The 22,013-nt window shown below is 31.4% G+C and overlaps 7 pseudogenes; all 7 read right to left on the reverse strand.

Moving 5' to 3' along the window:
• Window positions 1-16,768: 16,768 nt before the first annotated feature.
• Window positions 16,769-16,887, reverse strand: LOC149584494 (5S ribosomal RNA; annotated as a pseudogene).
• Window positions 16,888-17,010: 123 nt separating this feature from the next.
• LOC149584495 (5S ribosomal RNA) lies at window positions 17,011-17,129 on the reverse strand (annotated as a pseudogene).
• Window positions 17,130-17,266: 137 nt separating this feature from the next.
• Window positions 17,267-17,385, reverse strand: LOC149584496 (5S ribosomal RNA; annotated as a pseudogene).
• A 599-nt stretch (window positions 17,386-17,984) lies between these two features.
• LOC149584497 (5S ribosomal RNA) lies at window positions 17,985-18,103 on the reverse strand (annotated as a pseudogene).
• A 123-nt stretch (window positions 18,104-18,226) lies between these two features.
• On the reverse strand, window positions 18,227-18,345 carry LOC149584498 (5S ribosomal RNA; annotated as a pseudogene).
• Window positions 18,346-18,482: 137 nt separating this feature from the next.
• Window positions 18,483-18,601, reverse strand: LOC149584499 (5S ribosomal RNA; annotated as a pseudogene).
• Window positions 18,602-18,961: 360 nt separating this feature from the next.
• Window positions 18,962-19,080, reverse strand: LOC149584500 (5S ribosomal RNA; annotated as a pseudogene).
• Window positions 19,081-22,013: the final 2,933 nt, after the last annotated feature.

Below are 22,013 nucleotides of genomic sequence, written 5' to 3' on the forward strand. Positions count from 1 at the left end.
AAAATCGCATGTTTTTTTTCTTCAAGATACAAAATCCGTGACAACGATTTCTTATTGAAAATTGAATTTGAACAGTTTTTTGAATGAATATCGTTACATTTGCTTGAATTAAAGCAAAAAGTATAAAAATAATGGTTTCAGTGGTTATATTTGAAAATATTGAAAAAATACTCAAAATGTGCTTCTCTGGTCGAGAAACGTCGTTTTCGAAAATGTTATTAAAAATCGAGGTACATTTTTATTTATTGATCAATCGAGATGAAATCACTTTTAATGAGTATTTTATAGGTAATTAAGCTTAAGTCGGTCAAAAATTTTTCCAGAAAAAAATGCATTCAAAAGTGTACCGAAAAAAGTCGCATGTTTTTTTCTTCAAGATACAAAATCCGTGACAACTATTCCTTACTAAAAATTGAATTTGAACAGTTTTTTGAATAAATATCGTTACATTTGCTTGAATTACAGCAAAAAATACAAAAATAATGGTTTCAGTGGTTATATTTGAAAATAGTGAAAAAATTCTCAAGATGTGCTTTTCTGGTCGAGAAACGTCGATTTTGAAAATGGTATTAAAAATCGAGGTACATTTTTATTTATTGATCAATCGAGATGAAATAACTTTTAATGAGTATTTTATAGGTAATTAAGCCGAATTCGGTCAAAAATTTCTCCAGAAAAAAATGCATTCAAAAGTGTACCGAAAAAATCGCATGTTTTTTTTCTTCAAGATACAAAATCCGTGACAACGATTTCTTATTGAAAATTGAATTTGAACAGTTTTTTGAATGAATATCGTTACATTTGCTTGAGTTACAGCAAAAAATACAAAAATAATGGTTTCAGTGGTTATATTTGAAAATAGTGAAAAAATTCTCAAAATGTGCTTTTCTGGTCGAGAAACGTCGATTTTGAAAATGGTATTAAAAATCGAGGTACATTTTTATTTATTGATCAATCGAGATGAAATCACTTTTAATGAGTATTTTATAGGTAATTAAGCTTAAGTCGGTCAAAAATTTTTCCAGAAAAAAATGCATTCAAAAGTGTACCGAAAAAAATCGCATGTTTTTTTCTTCAAGATACAAAATCCGTGACAACGATTTCTTATTGAAAATTGAATTTGAACAGTTTTTTGTATGAATATCGTTACATTTGCTTGAGTTACAGCAAAAAATACAAAAATAATGGTTTCAGTGGGTATATTTGAAAATAGTGAAAAAATTCTCAAAATGTGCTTTTCTGGTCGAGAAACGTCGATTTTGATAATGGTATTAAAAATCGAGGTACATTTTTATTTATTGATCAATCGAGATGAAATCACTTTTATTGAGTATTTTGTAGGTAATTAAGCCGAATTCGGTCAAATATTTGTCCAGAAAAAAATGCATTCAAAAGTGTACCGAAAAAATCGCATGTTTTTTTTCTTCAAGATACAAAATCCGTGACAACGATTTCTTATTGAAAATTGAATTTGAACAGTTTTTTGAATGAATATCGTTACATTTGCTTGAATTAAAGCAAAAAGTACAAAAATAATGGTTTCAGTGGTTATATTTGAAAATATGGAAAAAATACTCAAAATGTGCTTCTCTGGTCGAGAAACGTCGTTTTCGAAAATGTTATTAAAAATCCAGGTACATTTTTATTTATTGATCAATCGAGATGTAATCACTTTTAATGAGTATTTTGTAGGTAATTAAGCTGAACTCGGTCAAAAATTTGTCCAGAAAAAAATGCATTCAAAAGTGTACCGAAAAAATCGCATGTTTTTTTTCTTCAAGATACAAAATCCGTGACAACGATTTCTTATTGAAAATTGAATTTGAACAGTTTTTTGAATGAATATCGTTACATTTGCTTGAATTAAAGCAAAAAGTACAAAAATAATGGTTTCAGTGATTATATTTGAAAATATTGAAAAAATACTCAAAATGTGCTTCTCTGGTCGAGAAACGTCGTTTTCGAAAATGTTATTAAAAATCGAGGTACATTTTTATTTATTGATCAATCGAGATGAAATCACTTTTAATGAGTATTTTATAGGTAATTAAGCTTAAGTCGGTCAAAAATTTTTCCAGAAAAAAATGCATTCAAAAGTGTACCGAAAAAAGTCGCATGTTTTTTTCTTCAAGATACAAAATCCGTGACAACTATTCCTTACTAAAAATTGAATTTGAACAGTTTTTTGAATAAATATCGTTACATTTGCTTGAATTACAGCAAAAAATACAAAAATAATGGTTTCAGTGGTTATATTTGAAAATAGTGAAAAAATTCTCAAGATGTGCTTTTCTGGTCGAGAAACGTCGATTTTGAAAATGGTATTAAAAATCGAGGTACATTTTTATTTATTGATCAATCGAGATGAAATAACTTTTAATGAGTATTTTATAGGTAATTAAGCCGAATTCGGTCAAATATTTGTCCAGAAAAAAATGCATTCAAAAGTGTACCGAAAAAATCGCATGTTTTTTTTCTTCAAGATACAAAATCCGTGACAACGATTTCTTATTGAAAATTGAATTTGAACAGTTTTTTGAATGAATATCGTTACATTTGCTTGAATTAAAGCAAAAAGTACAAAAATAATGGTTTCAGTGGTTATATTTGAAAATATTGAAAAAATACTCAAAATGTGCTTCTCTGGTCGAGAAACGTCGTTTTCGAAAATGTTATTAAAAATCGAGGTACATTTTTATTTATTGATCAATCGAGATGAAATCACTTTTAATGAGTATTTTATAGGTAATTAAGCTTAAGTCGGTCAAAAATTTTTCCAGAAAAAAATGCATTCAAAAGTGTACCGAAAAAAGTCGCATGTTTTTTTCTTCAAGATACAAAATCCGTGACAACTATTCCTTACTAAAAATTGAATTTGAACAGTTTTTTGAATAAATATCGTTACATTTGCTTGAATTACAGCAAAAAATACAAAAATAATGGTTTCAGTGGTTATATTTGAAAATAGTGTAAAAATTCTCAAAATGTGCTTTTCTGGTCGAGAAACGTCGATTTTGAAAATGGTATTAAAAATCGAGGTACATTTTTATTTATTGATCAATCGAGATGAAATCACTTTTAATGAGTATTTTATAGGTAATTAAGCTTAAGTCGGTCAAAAATTTTTCCAGAAAAAAATGCATTCAAAAGTGTACCGAAAAAAATCGCATGTTTTTTTCTTCAAGATACAAAATCCGTGACAACGATTTCTTATTGAAAATTGAATTTGAACAGTTTTTTGAATGAATATCGTTACATTTGCTTGAGTTACAGCAAAAAATACAAAAATAATGGTTTCAGTGGTTATATTTGAAAATAGTGAAAAAATTCTCAAAATGTGCTTTTCTGGTCGAGAAACGTCGATTTTGAAAATGGTATTAAAAATCGAGGTACATTTTTATTTATTGATCAATCGAGATGAAATCACTTTTAATGAGTATTTTATAGGTAATTAAGCTTAAGTCGGTCAAAAATTTTTCCAGAAAAAAATGCATTCAAAAGTGTACCGAAAAAAATCGCATGTTTTTTTCTTCAAGATACAAAATCCGTGACAACGATTTCTTATTGAAAATTGAATTTGAACAGTTTTTTGTATGAATATCGTTACATTTGCTTGAGTTACAGCAAAAAATACAAAAATAATGGTTTCAGTGGGTATATTTGAAAATAGTGAAAAAATTCTCAAAATGTGCTTTTCTGGTCGAGAAACGTCGATTTTGATAATGGTATTAAAAATCGAGGTACATTTTTATTTATTGATCAATCGAGATGAAATCACTTTTATTGAGTATTTTGTAGGTAATTAAGCCGAATTCGGTCAAATATTTGTCCAGAAAAAAATGCATTCAAAAGTGTACCGAAAAAATCGCATGTTTTTTTTCTTCAAGATACAAAATCCGTGACAACGATTTCTTATTGAAAATTGAATTTGAACAGTTTTTTGAATGAATATCGTTACATTTGCTTGAATTAAAGCAAAAAGTACAAAAATAATGGTTTCAGTGGTTATATTTGAAAATATGGAAAAAATAGTCAAAATGTGCTTCTCTGGTCGAGAAACTTCGTTTTCGAAAATGTTATTAAAAATCCAGGTACAATTTTATTTATTGATCAATCGAGATGAAATCACTTTTAATGAGTATTTTATAGGTAATTAAGCTTAAGTCGGTCAAAAATTTGTCCAGAAAAAAATGCATTCAAAAGTGTACCGAAAAAATCGCATGTTTTTTTCTTCAAGATACAAAATCCGTGACAACGATTTCTTATTGAAAATTGAATTTGAACAGTTTTTTGAATGAATATCGTTACATTTGCTTGAATTAAAGCAAAAAGTACAAAAATAGTGGTTTCAGTGGTTATATTTGAAAATATTGAAAAAATACTCAAAATGTGCTTCTCTGGTCGAGAAACGTCGTTTTCGAAAATGTTATTAAAAATCGAGGTACATTTTTATTTATTGATAAATCGAGATGTAATCACTTTTAATGAGTATTTTGTAGGTAATTAAGCTGAACTCGGTCAAAAATTTGTCCAGAAAAAAATGCATTCAAAAGTGTACCGAAAAAATCGCATGTTTTTTTTCTTCAAGATACAAAATCCGTGACAACGATTTCTTATTGAAAATTGAATTTGAACAGTTTTTTGTATGAATATCGTTACATTTGCTTGAGTTACAGCAAAAAATACAAAAATAATGGTTTCAGTGGGTATATTTGAAAATAGTGAAAAAATTCTCAAAATGTGCTTTTCTGGTCGAGAAACGTCGATTTTGATAATGGTATTAAAAATCGAGGTACATTTTTATTTATTGATCAATCGAGATGAAATCACTTTTATTGAGTATTTTGTAGGTAATTAAGCCGAATTCGGTCAAATATTTGTCCAGAAAAAAATGCATTCAAAAGTGTACCGAAAAAATCGCATGTTTTTTTTCTTCAAGATACAAAATCCGTGACAACGATTTCTTATTGAAAATTGAATTTGAACAGTTTTTTGAATGAATATCGTTACATTTGCTTGAATTAAAGCAAAAAGTACAAAAATAATGGTTTCAGTGGTTATATTTGAAAATATGGAAAAAATAGTCAAAATGTGCTTCTCTGGTCGAGAAACTTCGTTTTCGAAAATGTTATTAAAAATCCAGGTACAATTTTATTTATTGATCAATCGAGATGAAATCACTTTTAATGAGTATTTTATAGGTAATTAAGCTTAAGTCGGTCAAAAATTTGTCCAGAAAAAAATGCATTCAAAAGTGTACCGAAAAAATCGCATGTTTTTTTCTTCAAGATACAAAATCCGTGACAACGATTTCTTATTGAAAATTGAATTTGAACAGTTTTTTGAATGAATATCGTTACATTTGCTTGAATTAAAGCAAAAAGTACAAAAATAGTGGTTTCAGTGGTTATATTTGAAAATATTGAAAAAATACTCAAAATGTGCTTCTCTGGTCGAGAAACGTCGTTTTCGAAAATGTTATTAAAAATCGAGGTACATTTTTATTTATTGATCAATCGAGATGTAATCACTTTTAATGAGTATTTTGTAGGTAATTAAGCTGAACTCGGTCAAAAATTTGTCCAGAAAAAAATGCATTCAAAAGTGTACCGAAAAAATCGCATGTTTTTTTTCTTCAAGATACAAAATCCGTGACAACGATTTCTTATTGAAAATTGAATTTGAACAGTTTTTTGAATGAATATCGTTACATTTGCTTGAATTAAAGCAAAAAGTACAAAAATAATGGTTTCAGTGGTTATATTTGAAAATATTGAAAAAATACTCAAAATGTGCTTCTCTGGTCGAGAAACGTCGTTTTCGAAAATGTTATTAAAAATCGAGGTACATTTTTATTTATTGATCAATCGAGATGATATCACTTTTAATGAGTATTTTATAGGTAATTAAGCTTAAGTCGGTCAAAAATTTTTCCAGAAAAAAATGCATTCAAAAGTGTACCGAAAAAAGTCGCATGTTTTTTTCTTCAAGATACAAAATCCGTGACAACTATTCCTTACTAAAAATTGAATTTGAACAGTTTTTTGAATAAATATCGTTACATTTGCTTGAATTACAGCAAAAAATACAAAAATAATGGTTTCAGTGGTTATATTTGAAAATAGTGAAAAAATTCTCAAGATGTGCTTTTCTGGTCGAGAAACGTCGATTTTGAAAATGGTATTAAAAATCGAGGTACATTTTTATTTATTGATCAATCGAGATGAAATAACTTTTAATGAGTATTTTATAGGTAATTAAGCCGAATTCGGTCAAAAATTTCTCCAGAAAAAAATGCATTCAAAAGTGTACCGAAAAAATCGCATGTTTTTTTTCTTCAAGATGCAAAATCCGTGACAACGATTTCTTATTGAAAATTGAATTTGAACAGTTTTTTGAATGAATATCGTTACATTTGCTTGAGTTACAGCAAAAAATACAAAAATAATGGTTTCAGTGGTTATATTTGAAAATAGTGAAAAAATTCTCAAAATGTGCTTTTCTGGTCGAGAAACGTCGATTTTGAAAATGGTATTAAAAATCGAGGTACATTTTTATTTATTGATCAATCGAGATGAAATCACTTTTAATGAGTATTTTATAGGTAATTAAGCTTAAGTCGGTCAAAAATTTTTCCAGAAAAAAATGCATTCAAAATGTACCGAAAAAAATCGCATGTTTTTTTCTTCAAGATACAAAATCCGTGACAACGATTTCTTATTGAAAATTGAATTTGAACAGTTTTTTGTATGAATATCGTTACATTTGCTTGAGTTACAGCAAAAAATACAAAAATAATGGTTTCAGTGGGTATATTTGAAAATAGTGAAAAAATTCTCAAAATGTGCTTTTCTGGTCGAGAAACGTCGATTTTGATAATGGTATTAAAAATCGAGGTACATTTTTATTTATTGATCAATCGAGATGAAATCACTTTTAATGAGTATTTTATAGGTAATTAAGCCGAATTCGGTCAAATATTTGTCCAGAAAAAAATGCATTCAAAAGTGTACCGAAAAAATCGCATGTTTTTTTTCTTCAAGATACAAAATCCGTGACAACGATTTCTTATTGAAAATTGAATTTGAACAGTTTTTTGAATGAATATCGTTACATTTGCTTGAATTAAAGCAAAAAGTACAAAAATAATGGTTTCAGTGGTTATATTTGAAAATATGGAAAAAATAGTCAAAATGTGCTTCTCTGGTCGAGAAACTTCGTTTTCGAAAATGTTATTACAAATCCAGGTACAATTTTATTTATTGATCAATCGAGATGAAATCACTTTTAATGAGTATTTTATAGGTAATTAAGCTTAAGTCGGTCAAAAATTTGTCCAGAAAAAAATGCATTCAAAAGTGTACCGAAAAAATCGCATGTTTTTTTCTTCAAGATACAAAATCCGTGACAACGATTTCTTATTGAAAATTGAATTTGAACAGTTTTTTGAATGAATATCGTTACATTTGCTTGAATTAGAGCAAAAAATACAAAAATAGTGGTTTCAGTGGTTATATTTGAAAATAGTGTAAAAATTCTCAAAATGTGCTTTTCTGGTCGAGAAACGTCGTTTTCGAAAATGTTATTAAAAATCGAGGTACATTTTTATTTATTGATCAATCGAGATGTAATCACTTTTAATGAGTATTTTGTAGGTAATTAAGCTGAACTCGGTCAAACATTTGTCCAGAAAAAAATGCATTCAAAAGTGTACCGAAAAAATCGCATGTTTTTTTTCTTCAAGATACAAAATCCGTGACAACGATTTCTTATTGAAAATTGAATTTGAACAGTTTTTTGAATGAATATCGTTACATTTGCTTGAATTAAAGCAAAAAATACAAAAATAATGGTTTCAGTGGTTATATTTGAAAATAGTGTAAAAATTCTCAAAATGTGCTTTTCTGGTCGAGAAACGTCGATTTTGAAAATGGTATTAAAAATCGAGGTACATTTTTATTTATTGATCAATCGAGATGAAATCACTTTTAATGAGTATTTTATAGGTAATTAAGCTTAAGTCGGTCAAAAATTTTTCCAGAAAAAAATGCATTCAAAAGTGTACCGAAAAAAATCGCATGTTTTTTTCTTCAAGATACAAAATCCGTGACAACGATTTCTTATTGAAAATTGAATTTGAACAGTTTTTTGAATGAATATCGTTACATTTGCTTGAGTTACAGCAAAAAATACAAAAATAATGGTTTCAGTGGTTATATTTGAAAATAGTGAAAAAATTCTCAAAATGTGCTTTTCTGGTCGAGAAACGTCGATTTTGAAAATGGTATTAAAAATCGAGGTACATTTTTATTTATTGATCAATCGAGATGAAATCACTTTTAATGAGTATTTTATAGGTAATTAAGCTTAAGTCGGTCAAAAATTTTTCCAGAAAAAAATGCATTCAAAAGTGTACCGAAAAAAATCGCATGTTTTTTTCTTCAAGATACAAAATCCGTGACAACGATTTCTTATTGAAAATTGAATTTGAACAGTTTTTTGTATGAATATCGTTACATTTGCTTGAGTTACAGCAAAAAATACAAAAATAATGGTTTCAGTGGGTATATTTGAAAATAGTGAAAAAATTCTCAAAATGTGCTTTTCTGGTCGAGAAACGTCGATTTTGATAATGGTATTAAAAATCGAGGTACATTTTTATTTATTGATCAATCGAGATGAAATCACTTTTATTGAGTATTTTGTAGGTAATTAAGCCGAATTCGGTCAAATATTTGTCCAGAAAAAAATGCATTCAAAAGTGTACCGAAAAAATCGCATGTTTTTTTTCTTCAAGATACAAAATCCGTGACAACGATTTCTTATTGAAAATTGAATTTGAACAGTTTTTTGAATGAATATCGTTACATTTGCTTGAATTAAAGCAAAAAGTACAAAAATAATGGTTTCAGTGGTTATATTTGAAAATAGTGAAAAAATTCTCAAAATGTGCTTCTCTGGTCGAGAAACTTCGTTTTCGAAAATGTTATTAAAAATCCAGGTACAATTTTATTTATTGATCAATCGAGATGAAATCACTTTTAATGAGTATTTTATAGGTAATTAAGCTTAAGTCGGTCAAAAATTTGTCCAGAAAAAAATGCATTCAAAAGTGTACCGAAAAAATCGCATGTTTTTTTCTTCAAGATACAAAATCCGTGACAACGATTTCTTATTGAAAATTGAATTTGAACAGTTTTTTGAATGAATATCGTTACATTTGCTTGAATTAAAGCAAAAAGTACAAAAATAGTGGTTTCAGTGGTTATATTTGAAAATATTGAAAAAATACTCAAAATGTGCTTCTCTGGTCGAGAAACGTCGTTTTCGAAAATGTTATTAAAAATCGAGGTACATTTTTATTTATTGATCAATCGAGATGTAATCACTTTTAATGAGTATTTTGTAGGTAATTAAGCTGAACTCGGTCAAAAATTTGTCCAGAAAAAAATGCATTCAAAAGTGTACCGAAAAAATCTCATGTTTTTTTTCTTCAAGATACAAAATCCGTGACAACGATTTCTTATTGAAAATTGAATTTGAACAGTTTTTTGAATGAATATCGTTACATTTGCTTGAATTAAAGCAAAAAGTACAAAAATAATGGTTTCAGTGGTTATATTTGAAAATATTGAAAAAATACTCAAAATGTGCTTCTCTGGTCGAGAAACGTCGTTTTCGAAAATGTTATTAAAAATCGAGGTACATTTTTATTTATTGATCAATCGAGATGAAATCACTTTTAATGAGTATTTTATAGGTAATTAAGCTTAAGTCGGTCAAAAATTTTTCCAGAAAAAAATGCATTCAAAAGTGTACCGAAAAAAGTCGCATGTTTTTTTCTTCAAGATACAAAATCCGTGACAACTATTCCTTACTAAAAATTGAATTTGAACAGTTTTTTGAATAAATATCGTTACATTTGCTTGAATTAGAGCAAAAAATACAAAAATAATGGTTTCAGTGGTTATATTTGAAAATAGTGTAAAAATTCTCAAAATGTGCTTTTCTGGTCGAGAAACGTCGATTTTGAAAATGGTATTAAAAATCGAGGTACATTTTTATTTATTGATCAATCGAGATGAAATCACTTTTAATGAGTATTTTATAGGTAATTAAGCTTAAGTCGGTCAAAAATTTTTCCAGAAAAAAATGCATTCAAAAGTGTACCGAAAAAAATCGCATGTTTTTTTCTTCAAGATACAAAATCCGTGACAACGATTTCTTATTGAAAATTGAATTTGAACAGTTTTTTGAATGAATATCGTTACATTTGCTTGAGTTACAGCAAAAAATACAAAAATAATGGTTTCAGTGGTTATATTTGAAAATAGTGAAAAAATTCTCAAAATGTGCTTTTCTGGTCGAGAAACGTCGATTTTGAAAATGGTATTAAAAATCGAGGTACATTTTTATTTATTGATCAATCGAGATGAAATCACTTTTAATGAGTATTTTATAGGTAATTAAGCTTAAGTCGGTCAAAAATTTTTCCAGAAAAAAATGCATTCAAAAGTGTACCGAAAAAAATCGCATGTTTTTTTCTTCAAGATACAAAATCCGTGACAACGATTTCTTATTGAAAATTGAATTTGAACAGTTTTTTGTATGAATATCGTTACATTTGCTTGAATTAGAGCAAAAAATACAAAAATAATGGTTTCAGTGGTTATAATTGAAAATAGTGTAAAAATTCTCAAAATGTGCTTTTCTGGTCGAGAAACGTCGATTTTGAAAAGGTATTAAAAATCGAGGTTCATTTTTATTTATTGATCAATCGAGATGAAATCACTTTTAATGAGTATTTTATAGGTAATTAAGCTTAAGTCGGTCAAAAATTTGTCCAGAAAAAAATGCATTCAAAAGTGTACCAAAAAAATCGCATGTTTTTTCTTCAAGAAACGAAATCCGTGACAACGATTTCTTATTGAAAATTGAATTTGAACAGTTTTTTGAATGAATATCGTTACATTTGCTTGAATTACAGCAAAAAATACAAAAATAATGGTTTCAGTGGTTATATTTGAAAATAGTGAAAAAATTTTCAAAATGTGCTTTTCTGGTCGAGAAACGTCGATTTTGAAAATGGTATTGAAAATCGAGGTACATTTTTATTTATTGATCAATCGAGATGAAATCACATTTAATGAGTATTTTATAGGTAATTAAGCCGAATTCGGTCAAATATTTGTCCAGAAAAAAATGCATTCAAAAGTGTATCGAAAAAATCGCATGTTTTTTCTTCAAGATACGAAATCCGTGACAACGATTTCTTATTGAAAATTGAATTTGAACAGTTTTTTGAATGAATATCGTTACATTTGCTTGAATTAGAGCAAAAAATACAAAAATAATGGTTTCAGTGGTTATAATTGAAAATAGTGTAAAAATTCTCAAAATGTGCTTTTCTGGTCGAGAAACGTCGATTTTGAAAAAGGTATTAAAAATCGAGGTTCATTTTTATTTATTGATCAATCGAGATGAAATCACTTTTATTCAGTATTTTGTAGGTAATTAAGCTTAAGTCGGTCAAAAATTTGTCCAGAAAAAAATGCATTCAAAAGTGTATCGAAAAAATCGCATGTTTTTTCTTCAAGATACGAAATCCGTGACAACGATTTCTTATTGAAAATTGAATTTGAACAGTTTTTTGAATGAATATCGTTACATTTGCTTGAATTAAAGCAAAAGGTACAAAAATAGTGGTTTCAGTGGTTATATTTGAAAATATTGAAAAAATACTCAAAATGTGCTTCTCTGGTCGAGAAATGTCGTTTTCGAAAATGTTATTAAAAATCGAGGTACATTTTTATTTATTGATCAATCGAGATGTAATCACTTTTAATGAGTATTTTGTAGGTAATTAAGCTGAATTCGGTCAAAAATTTGTCCAGAAAAAATGCATTCAAAAGTGTACCGAAAAAATCGCATGTTTTTTTCTTCAAGATACAAAATCCGTGACAACGATTTCTTATTGAAAATTGAATTTGAACAGTTTTTTGAATGAATATCGTTACATTTGCTTGAGTTACAGCAAAAAATACAAAAATAATGGTTTCAGTGGTTATATTTGAAAATTGTGAAAAAATTCTCAAAATGTGCTTTTCTGGTCGAGAAACGTCGATTTTGAAAATGGTATTAAAAATCGAGGTACATTTTTATTTATTGATCAATCGAGATGAAATCACTTTTAATGAGTATTTTATAGGTAATTAAGCTTAAGTCGGTCAAAAATTTTTCCAGAAAAAAATGCATTCAAAAGTGTACCGAAAAAAATCGCATGTTTTTTTCTTCAAGATACAAAATCCGTGACAACGATTTCTTATTGAAAATTGAATTTGAACAGTTTTTTGAATGAATATCGTTACATTTGCTTGAGTTACAGCAAAAAATACAAAAATAATGGTTTCAGTGGGTATATTTGAAAATAGTGAAAAAATTCTCAAAATGTGCTTTTCTGGTCGAGAAACGTCGATTTTGATAATGGTATTAAAAATCGAGGTACATTTTTATTTATTGATCAATCGAGATGAAATCACTTTTATTCAGTATTTTGTAGGTAATTAAGCTTAAGTCGGTCAAAAATTTGTCCAGAAAAAAATGCATTCAAAAGTGTATCGAAAAAATCGCATGTTTTTTCTTCAAGATACGAAATCCGTGACAACGATTTCTTATTGAAAATTGAATTTGAACAGTTTTTTGAATGAATATCGTTACATTTGCTTGAATTAGAGCAAAAAATACAAAAATAATGGTTTCAGTGGTTATAATTGAAAATAGTGTAAAAATTCTCAAAATGTGCTTTTCTGGTCGAGAAACGTCGATTTTGAAAAAGGTATTAAAAATCGAGGTTCATTTTTATTTATTGATCAATCGAGATGAAATCACTTTTAATGAGTATTTTATAGGTAATTAAGCTTAAGTCGGTCAAAAATTTGTCCCGAAAAAAATGCATTCAAAAGTGTACCGAAAAAATCGCATGTTTTTTTCTTCAAGATACGAAATCCGTGACAACGATTTCTTATTGAAAATTGAATTTGAACAGTTTTTTGAATGAATATCGTTACATTTGCTTGAATTACAGCAAAAAATACAAAAATAATGGTTTAAGTGGTTATATTTGAAAATAGTGAAAAAATTTTCAAAATGTGCTTTTCTGGTCGCGAAACGTCGATTTTGAAAATGGTATTAAAAATCGAGGTACATTTTTATTTATTGATCAATCGAGATGAAATCACTTTTAATGAGTATTTTATAGGTAATTAAGCTTAAGTCGGTCAAAAATTTGTCCAGAAAAAAATGCATTCAAAAGTGTACCGAAAAAATCGCATGTTTTTTCTTCAAGAAACGAAATCCGTGACAACGATTTCTTATTGAAAATTGAATTTGAACAGTTTTTTGAATGAATATCGTTACATTTGCTTGAATTAAAGCAAAAAGTACAAAAATAGTGGTTTCAGTGGTTATATTTGAAAATATTGAAAAAATACTCAAAATGTGCTTCTCTGGTCGAGAAACGTCGTTTTCGAAAATGTTATTAAAAATCGAGGTACATTTTTATTTATTGATCTATCGAGATGTAATCACTTTTAATGAGTATTTTGTAGGTAATTAAGCTGAATTCGGTCAAAAATTTGTCCAGAAAAAAATGCATTCAAAAGTGTACCGAAAAAATCGCATGTTTTTTTTCTTCAAGATACAAAATCCGTGACAACGATTTCTTATTGAAAATTGAATTTGAACAGTTTTTTGAATGAATATCGTTACATTTGCTTGAATTAAAGCAAAAAGTATAAAAATAATGGTTTCAGTGAATATATTTGTAAATAGTGAAGAAATACTCAAAATATGCTTCGTTGGCGGTGAAACGTCGATTTTTAAAATGTTATTAAAAATCGAGGTACATTTTTAATTATTGTTCAATCGAGATGAAATCACTTTTAATGAGTGTTTTATAGGGAATTAAGCTGAATTCGGTCAATTATTTCTCCAGAAAAAAATGCATTCAAAAGTGTACCGAAAAAATCGCATGTTTTTTTTCTTCAAGATACAAAATCCGTGACAACGATTTCTTATTTAAAATTGAATTTTAACAGTTTGTTGAATGAATATCGTTACATTTGCTTGAATTAACGCAAAAATTACAAAAATAATGGTTTCAGTGGTTATATTTGAAAATAGTGAACAAATACTCAAAATATGCTTCTTTGGCCGTGAAACGTCGATTTTGAAAATGTTATTAAAAATCGAGGTAAATTTTTAATTATTGTTCAATCGAGATGAAATCACTTTTAATGAGTGTTTTATAGGGAATTAAGCTGAATTCGGTCAAAAATTTCTCCAGAAAAAAATGCATTCAAAAAAGTACCGAAAAAATCGCATGTTTTTCTTCTTCAAGATACAAAATCCGTGACAACGATTTCTTATTGAAAAATTGAATTTTAACAGTTTTTTGAATGAATATCGTTACATTTGCTTGAATTAAAGCAAAAAGTATAAAAATAATGGTTTCAGTGGTTATATTTGAAAATAGTGAAGAAATACTCAAAATATGCTTCTTTGGCCGTGAAACGTAGATTTTGAAAATGTTATTAAAAATCGAGGTACATTTTTATTTATTGTTCAATCGAGATGAAATCACTCTCAATGAGTGTTTTATAGGGAATTAAGCTGAATTCGGTCACAAATTTCTCCAGAAAAAAATGCATTCAAAAAAGTACCGAAAAAATCGCATGTTTTTCTTCTTCAAGATACAAAATCCGTGACAACGATTTCTTATTGAAAAATCGAATTTTAACAGTTTTTTGAATGAATATCGTTACATTTGCTTGAATTAAAGCAAAAAGTATAAAAATAATGGTTTCAGTGAATATATTTGTAAATAGTGAAGAAATACTCAAAATATGCTTCGTTGGCGGTGAAACGTCGATTTTTAAAATGTTATTAAAAATCGAGGTACATTTTTAATTATTGTTCAATCGAGATGAAATCACTTTTAATGAGTGTTTTATAGGGAACTAAGCTGAATTAGGTCAAAAATTTCTCCAGAAAAAAATGCATTCAAAATAGTACCGAAAAAATCGCATGTTTTTCTTCTTCAAGATACAAAATCCGTGACAACGATTTCTTATTGAAAAATTTAATTTTAACAGTTTTTTGATTGAATATCGTTACATTTGCTTGAATTAAAGCAAAAAGTATAAAAATAATGGTTTCAGTGTATATATTTGTAAATAGTGAAGAAATACTCAAAATATGCTTCGTTGGCGGTGAAACGTCGATTTTTAAAATGTTATTAAAAATCGAGGTACATTTTTAATTATTGTTCAATCGAGATGAAATCACTTTTAATGAGTGTTTTATAGGGAATTAAGCTGAATTCGGTCAATTATTTCTCCAGAAAAAAATGCATTCAAAAGTGTACCGAAAAAATCTCATGTTTTTTTTCTTCAAGATACAAAATCCGTGACAACGATTTCTTATTTAAAATTGAATTTTAACAGTTTGTTGAATGAATATCGTTACATTTGCTTGAATTAACGCAAAAATTACAAAAATAATGGTTTCAGTGGTTATATTTGAAAACAGTGAACAAATACTCAAAATGTTTTTCTTAGGTCGAGTTACGTCGATTTTGAAAATGTTATTAAAAATCGAGGTACATTTTTATTTATTGTTCAATCGAGATGAAATCACTTTTAATGAGTGTTTTATAGGGAATTAAGCTGAATTCGGTCAAAAATTTCTCCAGAAAAAAATTCATTCAAAAAAGTACCGAAAAAATCGCAGGTTTTTCTTCTTCAAGACACAAAATCCGTGAATACGATTTCTTATTGAAAATTGAATTTTAACAGTTTTTTGAATGAATATCGTTACATTGCTTGAATTAAAGCAAAAAGTATAAAAAAATGGTTTCAATGAATATATTTGAAAATAGTGAAGAAATACTCAAAGTATGCTTCTTTGGCCGTGAAACGTCGATTTTGAAAATGTTATTAAAAATCGAGGTAAATTTTTAATTATTGTTCAATCGAGATGAAATCTTTTTCAATGAGTGTTTTATAGGGAATTAAGCTATATTCGGTCAAATATTTCTCCAGAAAAAAATGCATTCAAAAAAGTACCGATAAAATCGCAGGTTTTTCTTCTTCAAGATACAAAATCCGTGACAACGATTTCTTATTGAAAAATTTAATTTTAATAGTTTTTTGATTGAATATCGTTACATTTGCTTGAATTAAAGCAAAAAGTATAAAAATAATGGTTTCAGTGAACATATTTGAAAATAGTGAAGAAATACTCAAAGTATGCATCTTTGGCCGTGAAACGTCGATTTTGAAAATGTTATTAAAAATCGAGGTAAATTTTTAATTATTGTTCAATCGAGATGAAATCACTTTCAATGAGTGTTTTATAGGGAATTAAGCTGAATTCGGTCAAACATTTCTCCAGAAAAAATGCATTCAAAAGTGTACCGAAAAAATCGCATGTTTTTTTCTTCAAGATACAAAATCCGTGACAACGATTTCTTATTTAAAATTGAATTTTAACAGTTTGTTGAATGAATATCGTTACATTTGCTTGAATTAACGCAAAAATTACAAAAATAATGGTTTCAGTGGTTATATTTGAAAACAGTGAACAAATACTCAAAATGTTTTTCTTAGGCCGAGTTACGTCGATTTTGAAAATGATATTAAAAATCGAGGTACATTTTTATTTATTGTTCAAATCTATTGGAATTTAAAAGAGGAAAAAAAAGTGAAAAAGCCAACGGCACGCAGTGTACCTAAGTGGTCTCCCTCCCAAGTAGTGACTGCGCTCGACGCTGCTTAACTTCGGTTTTCGGACGAGAACCGGTGTATTCAGCGTGATATGGCCGTTGCCGAGAGTGCTAGTTAATAATTTGAATTTAATTAACTTTCATCTTTATAAAACAATAACAAAAAAGAAGATATGTTTGCTTTTTTCATATCTATTAAAATTTAAAAGAGGAAAAAAAAGTGAAAAAGCCAACGTCACGCAGTGTTCCTAAGTGATCTCCATCCCAAGTACTGACTGCGCTCGACGCTGCTTAACTTCGGTGATCGGACGAGAACCGCTGTATTCAGCGTGATATGGTCGTTGCCGAGAGTGCTAGTTAATAATTCGAATTTAAATTAAGTGAGACAAATTAACCTTCATCATTTTAAAACAATAACAAAATGAAAACATGTTTGCTTTTTTCATATCTATTAAAATTTAAAAGAGGAAAAAAAAGTGAAAAAGCCAACGGCACGCAGTGTTCCTAAGTGGTCTCCCTCCCAAGTAGTGACTGCGCTCGACGCTGCTTAACTTCAGTTATCGGACGAGAACCGGTGTATTCAGCGTGATATGGCCGTTGCCGAGAGTGCTAGTTAATAATTTTAATTTAATTAACTTTCATCTTTATAAAACAATAACAAAAAGAAGATATCTGTGCTTTTTCAAATCGGGTGGAATTTAAAAGAGGAAACAAAAGTGAAAAACCAACGGCACGCAGTATTCCCAAGTACTGACTGCGCTCGACGCTGCTAACGTCGGCGATCGGACGAGAACCGGTGTTCTCAGCGTGATATGGCCGTTGCCGAGAGTGCTAGTTAAAAATTCGAATTTAAATTAAGTGAGACAAATTAACCTTCATCTTTATAAAACAATAACAAAAAGAAGATATGTTTGCTTTTTTCATATCGGGTGGAATTTAAAAGAGGAAACAAAAGTGAAAAAGCCAACGGCACGCAGTATTCCCAAGTACTGACTGCGCTCGACGCTGCTAACGTCGGCGATCGGACGAGAACCGGTGTTCTCAGCGTGATATGGCCGTTGCCGAGAGTGCTTGATAATAATTCGAATTTAAATTAAGTGAGACAAATTAACCTTCATCTTTTTAAAACAATAACAAAAAGAAAATATGTTTGCTTTTTTCATATCTATTGGAATTTAAAAGAGGAAAAAAAAAGTGAAAAAGCTAACGGCACGCAGTGTTCCTAAGTGGTCGCCCTCCCAAGTACTGACTGCGCTCGACGCTGCTTAACTTCGGTGATCGGACGAGAACGGGTGTATTCAGCGTGATTTGGCCGTTGCCGAGAGTGCTAGTTACTAATTTGAATTTAATTAACTTTCATCTTTATAAAACCATAACAAAAAAGAAGATATGTTTGCTTTTTTCATATCTATTAAAATTTAAAAGAGGAAAAAAAAGTGAAAAAGCCAACGGCACGCAGTGTTCCTAAGTGGTCTCCATCCCAAGTACTGACTGCCCTCGACGCTGCTTAACTTCGGTGATCGGACGAGAACCGCTGTATTCAGCGTGATATGGTCGTTGCCGAGAGTGCTAGTTAATAATTCGAATATAAATTAAGTGAGACCAATTAACCTTCATCATTTTAAAACAATAACAAATTGAAAACATGTTTGCTTTTTTCATATCTATGAAAATTTAAAAGAGGAAAAAAAAGTGAAAAAGCCAACGGCACGCAGTGTTCCTAAGTGGTCTCCCTCCCAAGTAGTGACTGCGCTCGACGCTGCTTAACTTCAGTTATCGGACGAGAACCGGTGTATTCAGCGTGATATGGCCGTTGCCGAGAGTGCTAGTTAATAATTTTAATTTAATTAACTTTCATCTTTATAAAACAATAACAAAAAGAAGATATGTGTGCTTTTTCAAATCGGGTGGAATTTAAAAGAGGAAACAAAAGTGAAAAACCAACGGCACGCAGTATTCCCAAGTACTGACTGCGCTCGACGCTGCTAACCTCGGCGATCGGACGAGAACCGGTGTTCTCAGCGTGATATGGCCGTTGCCGAGAGTGCTAGATAATAATTCGAATTTAAATTAAGTGAGACAAATTAACCTTCATCTTTTTAAAACAATAAAAAAAAGAAAATATGTTTGCTTTTTTCATATCTATTGGAATTTAAAAGAGGAAAAAAAAAGTGAAAAATCTAACGGCACGCAGTGTTCCTAAGTTGTCGCCCTCCCAAGTACTGACTGCGCTCGACGCTGCTTAACTTCGGTTTTCGGACGAACACCGGTGTATTCAGCGTGATATGGCCGTTGCCGAGAGTGCTAGTTAATAATTTGAATTTAATTAACTTTCATCTTTATAAAACAATAACAAAAAGAAGATATGTGTGCTTTTTTCAAATCGGGTGGAATTTAATAGAGGAAACAAAAGTGAAAAACCAACGGCACGCAGTATTCCCAAGTACTGACTGCGCTCGACGCTGCTAACGTCGGCGATCGGACGAGAACCGGTGTTCTCAGCGTGATATGGCCGTTGCCGAGAGTGCTAGTTAAAAATTCGAATTTAAATTAAGTGAGACAAATTAACCTTCATCTTTATAACCTTGACTTTTTACGTCACATCTGAGACCTCACAACACCGCTCCCGGATGGGCTCGAACCACCAACCTATTGGTTAACCGCCGAACGCGCTAACCATTGCGCCACGGAAGCCCAAAAGTTAAATGCTCTTCAGGTATTGTGTAAAAACCTTGACTTTTTACGTCACATCTGAGACCTCACAACACCGCTCCCGGATGGGATCGAACCACCAACCTATTGGTTAACAGCCGAACGCGCTAACCATTGAGCCACGGAAGCTCAGAAATTAAATGGTTGTCAGGTGTTGTGGAAAAACTTTGGCTTTCTACGTTACATTTGAGACCCCACAACACCTCTCCCGCGTGGGCTCGAACCACTAGCCTTTCGATTAACAGCTGAACGCGCTAACCATTGCGCCACGGAATCCCAAAAATTAAATGCTCGTCAGGTATTGTGTAAAAACCTTGACTTTTTACGTCACATCTGAGACCTCACAACACCGCTCCCGGATGGGCTCGAACCACCAACCTATTGATTAACAGCCGAACGCGCTAACCATTGCGCCACGGAAGCCCAAAAGTTAAATACTCGTCAGGTATTGTGTAAAAACCTTGACTTCTTACGTCACATCTGAGACCTCACAACACCGCTCCCGGATGGGCTCGAACCACCAACCTATTGGTTAACAGCCGAACGCGCTAACCATTGTGCCACGGAAGCCCAAAAATTAGATGCTCGTCAGGTATTGTGTAAAAACCTTGACTTTTTACGTCATATCTGAGACCTCACAACACCGCTCCCGGATGGGCTCGAACCACCAACCTATTGGTTAACAGCCGAACGCGCTAACCATTGCGCCACGGAAGCCCAAAAATTAAATGGTCGTCAGGTATTGTGGAAAAACTTTGGCTTTCTACGTTACATTTGAGATCACACAACACCGCTCCCGGGTGGGCTCGAACCACCAACCTATTGGTTAACAGCTGAACGCGCTAACCATTGAGCCACGGAAGCTCAGAAATTAAACGGTTGTCAGGTATTGTGGAAAAACTTTGGCTTTCTACGTTACATTTGAGACCCCACAACACCTCTCCCGCGTGGGCTCGAACCACTAACCTTTCGATTAACAGCTGAACGCGCTAACCATTGCGCCACGGAATCCCAAAAATTAAATGCTCGTCAGGTATTGTGTAAAAACCTTGACTTTTTACGTCACATCTGAGACCTCACAATACCGCTCCCGGATGGGCTCGAACCACCAACCTATTGGTTAACAGCCGAACGCGCTAACCATTGCGCCACGGAATCCCAAAAATTAAATGCTCGTCAGGTATTGTGTAAAAACCTTGACTTTTTACGTCACATCTGAGACCTCACAATACCGCTCCCGGATGGGCTCGAACCACCAACCTATTGATTAACAGCCGAAAGCGCTAACCATTGCGCCACGGAAGCCCAAAAGTTAAATACTCGTCAGGTATTGTGTAAAAACCTTGATTTCTTACGTCACATCTGAGACCTCACAACACCGCTCCCGGATGGGCTCGAACCACCAACCTATTGGTTAACAGCCGAACGCGCTAACCATTAAGCCACGGAAGCTCAGAAATTAAATGGTTGTCAGGTGTTGTGGAAAAACTTTGGCTTTCTACGTTACATTTGAGACCCCACAACACCTCTCCCGCGTGGGCTCGAACCACTAACCTTTCGATTAACAGCTGAACGCGCTAACCATTGCGCCACGGAATCCCAAAAATTAAATGCTCGTCAGGTATTGTGTAAAAACCTTGACTTTTTACGTCACATCTGAGACCTCACAATACCGCTCCCGGATGGGCTCGAACCACCAACCTATTGATTAACAGCCGAACGCGCTAACCATTGCGCCACGGAAGCCCAAAAGTTAAATACTCGTCAGGTATTGTGTAAAAACCTTGACTTCTTACGTCACATCTGAGACCTCACAACACCGCTCCCGGATGGGCTCGAACCACCAACCTATTGGTTAACAGCCGAACGCGCTAACCATTGAGCCACGGAAGCTCAGAAATTAAATGGTTGTCAGGTGTTGTGGAAAAACTTTGGCTTTCTACGTTACATTTGAGACCCCACAACACCTCTCCCGCGTGGGCTCGAACCACTAACCTTTCGATTAACAGCTGAACGCGCTAACCATTGCGCCACGGAATCCCAAAAATTAAATGCTCGTCAGGTATTGTGTAAAAACCTTGACTTTTTACGTCACATCTGAGACCTCACAATACCGCTCCCGGATGGGCTCGAACCACCAACCTATTGATTAACAGCCGAACGCGCTAACCATTGCGCCACGGAAGCCCAAAAGTTAAATGCTCGTCAGGTATTGTGTAAAAACCTTGACTTTTTACGTCACATCTGAGACCTCACAACACCGCTCCCGGATGGGCTCGAACCACCAACCTATTGGTTAACAGCCGAACGCGCTAACCATTGCGCCACGGAAGCCCAAAAGTTTAATGCTCGTTAGGTATTGTGTAAAAACCTTGACTTTTTACGTCACATCTGAGGCCTCACAACACCGCTCCCGGATGGGCTCGAACCACCAACCTATTGGTTAACAGCCGAACGCGCTAACCATTGCGACACGGAAGCCCAAAAGTTAAATGCTCGTCAGGTATTATGTAAAAAC

The sequence above is a fragment of the Phalangium opilio genome, unplaced genomic scaffold, assembly GCF_054372755.1.
Source record: "Phalangium opilio isolate 3A_F unplaced genomic scaffold, DU_Popi_V2 ptg001170l_1, whole genome shotgun sequence".
Classification (NCBI taxonomy): Eukaryota; Metazoa; Arthropoda; class Arachnida; order Opiliones; family Phalangiidae; genus Phalangium; species Phalangium opilio.